Source organism: Peromyscus eremicus, chromosome 7 (genome assembly GCF_949786415.1).
Source record: "Peromyscus eremicus chromosome 7, PerEre_H2_v1, whole genome shotgun sequence".
Taxonomy (NCBI): domain Eukaryota; kingdom Metazoa; phylum Chordata; class Mammalia; order Rodentia; family Cricetidae; genus Peromyscus; species Peromyscus eremicus.
Window position 1 is genome coordinate 41,210,296 of NC_081422.1, and position 7,022 is coordinate 41,217,317.

At 47.5% G+C, this 7,022-nt stretch overlaps 1 pseudogene; it reads right to left on the reverse strand.

The window, feature by feature from the left end:
* Positions 1–345: 345 nt before the first annotated feature.
* LOC131914295 (small ribosomal subunit protein uS5-like) lies at positions 346–1,216 on the reverse strand (annotated as a pseudogene).
* Positions 1,217–7,022: the final 5,806 nt, after the last annotated feature.

Sequence of the window (7,022 nt, forward strand, 5' to 3'; positions counted from 1 at the left end):
TGCAGAGACTTGTGGGACCAAAGTGTGTGCAGGGTTCTAGTGGCTGCAGTCCGATATTGCTTTCTTCTCTGTCCTCCATGTTGAACATCTATTCAGTTGGATATGGGGCTCCTGGAAAGGTCAAACCCATTTTCTGTTTCCCACTAGAGAACTGATTTTTTTCTATATTGGCATGGGTAGCTGAGTCCTATAACTAGGAAGGACTGAATGTGGCCACCAGATTTGGCACCAGATTTAAGACTTTGTTCATAAAAACAATGAAGACAAGATGCTGTGGAGGGGTGGGTTCTTCTTCTTTTTTAAAAAACGGATTTAGTTTACTTTATTTTTCTTGTATAAAAACCCTTATGTGGTGGCCACAGCTGGAGCCTGGGTCCTCTGAACAGACACTCTGGTATGAGTTTTCACAAGATGGTCAGTGAATTCCTGATAAGGGGATTTGGTGAACACCGTCTCTTTCCAGAGGTTGGCAGTCAGGAGGTCAGGTAGGTCTTGGAGATGGCATCAAAAGTAGCCTTGGCAAAATTGCCCAGAGTGGCAGTGCAGCCCCTGGCTGATGTGTAGCAGTCATCACACTGGCCATCATCAGTAGCTTCTTGGGCACAGGTGCAGAGCCAATGCCAGTGCCTCTGGGGGCAGAGATGAGATGCACCAACACAGCCACAGCGGTCTGTCACCGTGCACGGAACAGTGTGGGGCTTGCCAATCTTGTTTCCCCAGTAGACTCTCTGCACAGGGACAATGGACAGCTTGGCCAAGATGATGGCCCCTCGGATGGCAGTGGCTACTTCCTTGGAGCACTTAACACCAAGACCAACATGATCATTGTAGTCCCCAATAGTGACCAAAGCCTTGAACCTGGTCCACTGGCCAGCCCGAGTCTGCTTCTGCATTGGCATGATCTTCAGAACCTCATCCTTTAGGGATGCACCCAGGAAGAAGTCAATGATCTCGGATTCCTTAATGGGAAGGGAAACAGGTAGATCTTCTCCAGGGACTTGATCTTCATGTCCTTAACCAGGTGGCCCAGCTTGGTGACATGGATCCAACCTTTGTCTTCAGCTTTACCTCCATGAGCCCGGCGACCTCGACCACAGCCACAGCCTGGATCACGACCGCGGCCCCTAAGACCGCTGCCGAATCCTCCGTGGAAGCCGCAGCGGCCTCCTAATCCTGGATCCCCGGGTCCTCCTGCTGCACTGGTGTCATCTGCCATTTGGTGTTTCCCTGAAGGGACAGGTTCTTTTGTTGTCCATTTGGGTCTCGAGTTCTTCCCAATTATGTAAGCCAACGCATTTGCCTTTTTGTTTATGTTCCTATGAGTTGGGACTTGTCATTGGCACCCAATAGGTGTTGACAAATACCCTTGCATTTATCCACCCTCCCACAGAATACTCCTCACATTTCATGTTAGCACACATTTTCCCGGCTGCCAGTGCAGTGATGCTTGAGAATTGGAAATGGTGCCCTGAAAAGGAGGTGCAGAGTTCAGAAACAACAACAGGTATAATTTAGCTGCTCAAATGTACCAGTTTAATTCAATTATTTCTGTATTCTTCTGTCTACTAGACTTGAAGGCATGGGCCACATCTTACTCCCTTCTGTGTTGTGTGTGGTACTTGGTGCAGACCCTCCTACACCGATGGTGTGGATAAATGATCATCAGAAACAGCTCTTTCATTTGGGTATTTGTCTTGATTTCCACAGGCGCTTTAACAGCACCTACTTGGGCTTCAAGCTGTATGCGTGGGCTTTCCAGGGGTATCATGTCATCTCCGTTTCACCTCTCAGGTCTCCGAACAGGTAGGGCTTCATGATCTGTCTCTCTTTGTCTTTCTTCTTTTGCAAAGTACAGAGAAAGCCCCTCCAGTCACTCAGCAAACACGTCGTCAGGATGTGATAAAAATACTTTGGATCTTTGTTTTAAAGTCTTGTTAAATTTTCTGTTTAAAAATGTTTTGTTCACGTTGTGATAGGAGGTCTTTGGGCAATCAGTTCTGAGGAGCAGTCCTCCTCCGGCAGCCTGTATTCAAAGCAGCATGGAGAGAGCTGGTTGCTAGGGGCAACACTAACTTCTAAGTGGGGATCTCTGCATGTGGATATAAAACCAATGCCCTGGGCCCCTGCAGGAGTGGGGTCCTATCACAGAAGAATAAATGAATTGAGAGCGATGGAGACGCCCGGGACTGGGCTGGTCACCCATATTTGAGAATAGTGAAGCTGCCTCGGCCACTCGCATATGATATGAGGCCACGGCTCAAAACACAGCTGGCGACTGTCCTTCTTGTGACAAGGCTGCTAGGAAGGTACAAAGGGCTCAAGTGACCAGAGTTACTGCCCCCAGGGACCCCATTCTGTGCAGCAGACCCAGTCCGAGGTAGGAGTGTTGTACCATTGGCTGCTTATTTTTATGATAAGCATACAGTGTGCATTCATTTATTAAACCGCATGAAATAAAATAAACTCTCTTCTCTTGAGTTGCAGCTTCGTGCATTGTAACACATGCATGTCCTTGGGTTGTCACCACTACAAGAAGGACATGGCACAATTTTGTCACCTCTCAGAACTCCCTGTACTATGCCTTTGCTGTCTCCTTACTTTGTATTTTCAAGAATGTCGTACTAGTGACATCACAGTGTCAGCTTCCAATCTTAGCTGAGTGAAACAGCACAGTGTCTTGGAGGCTGTTCCAGGCTGCCACGTGTATCCAAACTTCATTCCTTTTTGTGGCTGCATAGTACTCCATGTACTCCAAAGTCTTCAAGTACTGTTAATTGTTGTTCCTGAATTCTATATTTGCCATTTGCCTAACTTTCTGACCTCCAAATCATGCATCTTACGCTTGTAGTCTCTTGCAGACACATACAGAGTAGCACAAAATTTGAGTTGCCTAGTACACTTGAGCAAGGTGACCCTCTGCCTCCTTCCTTCCTCTCTCATACTGAAAAACAGAGAGCAGCCTGTAATTTTTGTGATCTATTCGATGCCAGCTTGCTGTGTGTGTTTTTGCTTGGTGATTTTGTCATTTAAAATGAGCCTAAGCACAGTGATAAAGAACATTTCTACCTTGTGGAGAAAATATGTGGGTTAGAGAAGTTTGGTTTGGTCATGAATGATAGTGTTGTTGGCTTGGAGCTCAATGTTAATGGTGTGTATAAAATAAGGCGTCTTTAAGCAGAAACACAATAAAACATGGTTGTGTATTGATCAGTTAGTGGAAATGCTATGGCCAGAGCCTCCTGGAACCTAACTCTTTATTTCTCCTAGGAACAGTTCAGTATCTGCTAATTCATTTGGTGGGGTAACTCCACAAGAACATCACTACAAGAGTGAAGCGGATCAGGGCTGAGATGACTCCAGGGGTCAAGAGCTTGCTGTGTGGGAACGAGGACCTGAGTTCAGATTCCTGGCACCCACCTAAGAGTCATATGTGATGGGGGGGGGGTGGCCTATAATTCCAGTGTTGAGGAGGCAAAGACAGGGCGATTCCAGGGGCTTGCTTCAGGTCAGGCAGCATAGTGACCCCCAGGTTTAGTAGAAGACCTTGTCTCAAGAAATAAGGGGGAGAATGACAGAGGAAGGTGATATCCAAGTCAACTTATGGCCCCCACATGTGTGAACACTGGGCAGCTCCCCCACCCCTGTGCATACACACGTGTATGCCACATACACCAGTCCACATGGGAATGATGTGGAAAGCCATGTCTTCAAGCTCCAGATTCAATGTCATGCCCCCTCTTTTCTGAAGCTTCCAGAATGGTGCCAGGAAGAAGGCAAGGGGGCTCAGCCAGCATGAAAAACCGCTGTTTAGTTTATAAGGATACTTTGCAACGTTATTTCCACAATTCTCCGCCTTTCTTTCCAAGACAGATGGCTTTTAAATGCATGCAGATTACAGGCTCAGATAAGATTGGCAGTGGGTTGTGAGTAACCCAGTGCTACTATTCATAAAGCCCCTTTCTTACCTACGGGTACATTGAGGAAGTATAGGCGAGGTACTTTAAAAGGGAAGTCTTTAAGAAAGAGAGTCTACTCTCTTTTCTGTGTCTGGTCCACAGCTAATAGTGACATGGCTGTTTGCCACAGCATGGCTCTCTTGAATATTCTTGTCATCCCAACATTGGCATCATCTCTTAGTTCTCATAATTGTGTCACAGTGACTGTCTCTCATTCCCACAGGCTCCCTACAATCATCATGGAAGCAAGAAGGGACCACCCACACTGGCAGGTTCCTAGGTTCCTGTAGAACGAGCTTTTTATCCTGAACACTGGGTTCTCCAGGTCAATCCTCATAGGTCACGATGTCTAATTCACGAGTTGGTAAAGAAAGTTCTAGACTCCCTAACCTTCAGAAAATGAATGAGGCCATCTTTCCTTCTCCTGCAACTTCTGAACCCAGAAACAGTGGAAGTGGTCCAGTGAGATGTGTAAAGGAGAATCTGGTCCCCTGTTGTGAGAACTCTGAGGGTCAGCTGGACCCCAGAGTGAGGCAGGCTTTGTAAAGAGGGGGTGCTGCTGCTATGTAGCCCCTAACTCTTTCTCAGCAACCTGGGTGCTCCATTCTATGTGGAGAGAGGTCTTGGTTATTGCCTAGTGTCAAGCCCTTTCTGCCTGGTGTCTGCTCCAAGGAAGGCAGACAGACTCTCTGGTTAGTGATCTGGAGAGTGTACTGAACACGCCCAGTGAAGCTCCTATTGGCTTCATTTTGATAAGGTCAAATGGATTTCAGAACCTAAGTTGCCTTCTACCTATCTGTGATATTGACCACAGCAGGGATAGACTTGGCCATCACTATCATGATGCAGAGGTCTGCCAGGCTGTTTCTGTCATTGGGAGTGCCCTGAGTCTGGACTCAGTCACATCCACCAACTTAGCCTTTAGTAGCCACAGAGGTTGCTTTCTATTACTCACTCGTTGTCATTGTCGTCTCCTTTGGGTATGAAGGGAGAGGGGCCTAAACTTTCTCCCTTGAGAGAGACAGAGAGCCCAGGCCTCTGCCACAATCAGTCCCATCCCTCTTTTCTAAAACCGGTTTCAAACACGCTCGTTCTAGACAGCGCCTCTGGTGAAGCTACAGGATGGGTTCCAGGTTCTGGAATGATGGGTTATTGTTGTAGATGGGGAATGTAGTGAGGCTCTGTCTGATGTCCCTAAAAGCCTGGCCATAGGAAAGAGAAGAGAGTGGCTTCGGTTTGGAGGTCCTGGTGTAGCTTGGGAAGTGCCACAGCCTCTGAGCATCAGTTACCTCCCTGGAAGAACGGAGGTCTGCCATTTATGCCTGTAAGTGCTTCTCTGAGGACCCATGAGTTGTGCAGGGAGGCTTGTCAATTAGAAGGCCAGTGTAAACAGAACAGCAAGCTTAAATAAAAAACCCAAGTTTTCTTAGGATTGGGGTCCAGGTTCCTCAGGGGTTAGAGAACAGAAAGCTCTAGAAAGTGTATTTTAAACCTTGGATCTCTGACTTGCTTGCAAAGTTGTGGTGCTTGGGATGAGGCCTCGGAACCCCTGTCCTCGCAGGGGCCAGTTTCAGTTATTCCTGTGTGTCTGAGGGGATAGTGAGACTGCACCGTGAGAGGAAGACCTGGAGGAGGAGCTTAGGGAAGGCTGCAGTTTCTGTGTTCACACAAACGTACACACACACAAGAACAGGCACACACATGTACACACACATGCACAGACAGATGCACACATACATGCACACACAAACACCCATGAGATTGCAGCATCCATTTCCTCTATCTGCACAGAGACACTGTGGCTCTGATGGGAAGCCCACCAGTCCCCACAACCACTCTCCAAATCCTGCCACTCACCCACCATTGGCTCAGTTTCCAGCTCTCACCAGCTCCTGGTGTGATCTGGAATGCCTGGCAGTCCTGTGAAAACCTGGACACCATGTCTCTAGAGATGAACGGCAATAGAAAAACCATCACTCCTTCTTGGGTCTCCGTTTCCCTTTTTGTCTTGGCTGCACACCATCTTCATCTCATCCGTGGTGCCTCAGCTTGCCAGTATCACTCTCAGAAAGTTCTTACCCAAACTAATTCACACCCTGCACTCTATCGGGTGTTGCGGCTTCTGCTCCCCAGGAGTGTGTGCTCACATGTATGTGTGTGTACATGCAGGCTTTGCTCACATCAAACAAAGTTGTTAGATAAAAACCCAGGCTCACACTAATGATAAATTAGGGGACAATTATTCCCTTTATAAAAGGATTCCTGATAGGGTTCCCCTAGTGCGTTTATAATGCAATTCAATTTACACCATATTCAGCAGTGAAGGGAGGCTGTCTCTGAATAAACAAGAGCTTGTGTAGGCAGAGTTCCGAGCACCGTGGAAGGAAATAGAGACACCAAAGACATTTTTATTGCTGGTAATGATGAGTTATACTAGTGCCCGGGAACAAAGGCGACCCCACGACAGTTTCTTCAACTCAGGAGCACTATGATGGCTTATAGGACTATGGAGGAAGTCCCTCGCTGCTTATGTGTCTGCCTCAGGCTGGGAGCACTCAGGGCATCTAGGAGCCAGGAATGTTGGCTTCGGTGTCAGGTACAGAGAGGGAAGACAAGGAGGATACCGTTCTTGGGTTCGATTTTTTTTTTTTTTTTTTTTTTTTTTTTTTTTTTGAGATCATTTAGGCTCAGGGTACCTGAGCTGAGGCAGTGGGGAGACACTGTCTGGACAGGATTCCCACACAGCTCAAGGGCCTGACAACTAGCACATTGCAGACATCCGTTTTTCTATATTGCCCCAGTGTCCTGTGCTAGGACTAGAGTTTGAGGTTTTCTAAAAATATTGCACTCTCAGGGTTTTGCTAGCCACAGAAGCAGACAAGAATCTCCTCTTTGAGGCTCCCCAGAAAGTGATCACTGGCCTTCTCCTCAAATGTCTCCCTGCCATGTCACTAGAAGTAGGTGAATTCCAGGTTCCAGATGGGAGAACATCAGGAATCCCTAACGAGAGCAGTGGGGCTGGGCTACACGTGTGGCTGAGACAGAGGTGTCCAAGGGGCACCACAG